The sequence below is a fragment of the Poromitra crassiceps genome (assembly GCF_964638095.1).
Source record: "Poromitra crassiceps genome assembly, chromosome: 7".
Lineage (NCBI taxonomy): Eukaryota > Metazoa > Chordata > Actinopteri > Beryciformes > Melamphaidae > Poromitra > Poromitra crassiceps.
The window spans coordinates 41,194,133-41,195,035 of NC_139628.1; positions in this window are offsets into that span (position 1 = coordinate 41,194,133).

Consider the following 903-nt stretch of genomic DNA (forward strand, 5'->3'; position numbering starts at 1 on the left):
TGCTGGATTGCTTTATGGCACAAAACAGGAAGGGGGCGGTGCTCTTCCGAAGCAAACAGTGATACATTTCAAGAGTTTTTCACAATGGCAGATGGTGAGTCACCTCCAATGCCTTTATCTTCTTCAGTAAAGCTAAAGAAAAAACGGGGTTTTTGGAACACGTGGTTTTAATGTCGTTATATGAATAGCCTAGCACAATTCATTTGATTTTCCTGAGGATTTTCCGTGATGATAATCTATTTTCCATTGTTTCTCTCTGAGTAAGGTGTGATTGACGTAATCATACAGCGACACCTCTCTCTTTTCACATGATGAAAAGAGCTGCAGAATCCGAGCGTAGAGGATAGGCCTCTGTGTGTGTGTGTGTGTGTGTGTGTGTGTGTGTGTGTGTGTGTGTGTGTGTGTGTGTGTGTGTGTGTGTGTGTGTGTGTGTGTGTGTGTGTGTGTGTGTGTGTGTGTGTGTGTGTGTGTGTGAGGGTGGTGTGAATTTCATGTGTCGTTAACAGACGGACGATTGGCAGCCCAGAGAGGAGACAGATGAAAGGATGAAAAACTTTCTTTTGATCTCTCCATCCAACCCTCTTGTGCTCTGCTTCTCTGCTCGCTCTCTCTTTACTCTTCTTCCTCTCCCTCTCTGCTGTCCCGTCTTTTCAGTGTGTCTCTCTCTCTCTCTCTCTCCCTCTCTCTATCAGTCGCTTCAGCTCTTGTTACCAATCATCCATGGCTTCATTTGCTCTCTCTCTCTTTCTCTCTCTCTCCCTCCCTCTCTCTCTCTCTCTCTCTCTCTCTCTTTCTCTCTCTCTCCCTCCCTCTCTCTCTCTCTCTTTCTCTCTCTTTCTCTCTCTCTCCCTCCCTCTCTCTCTCTCTCTTTCTCTCTCTTTCTCTCTCTCTCCCTCCCTCTCT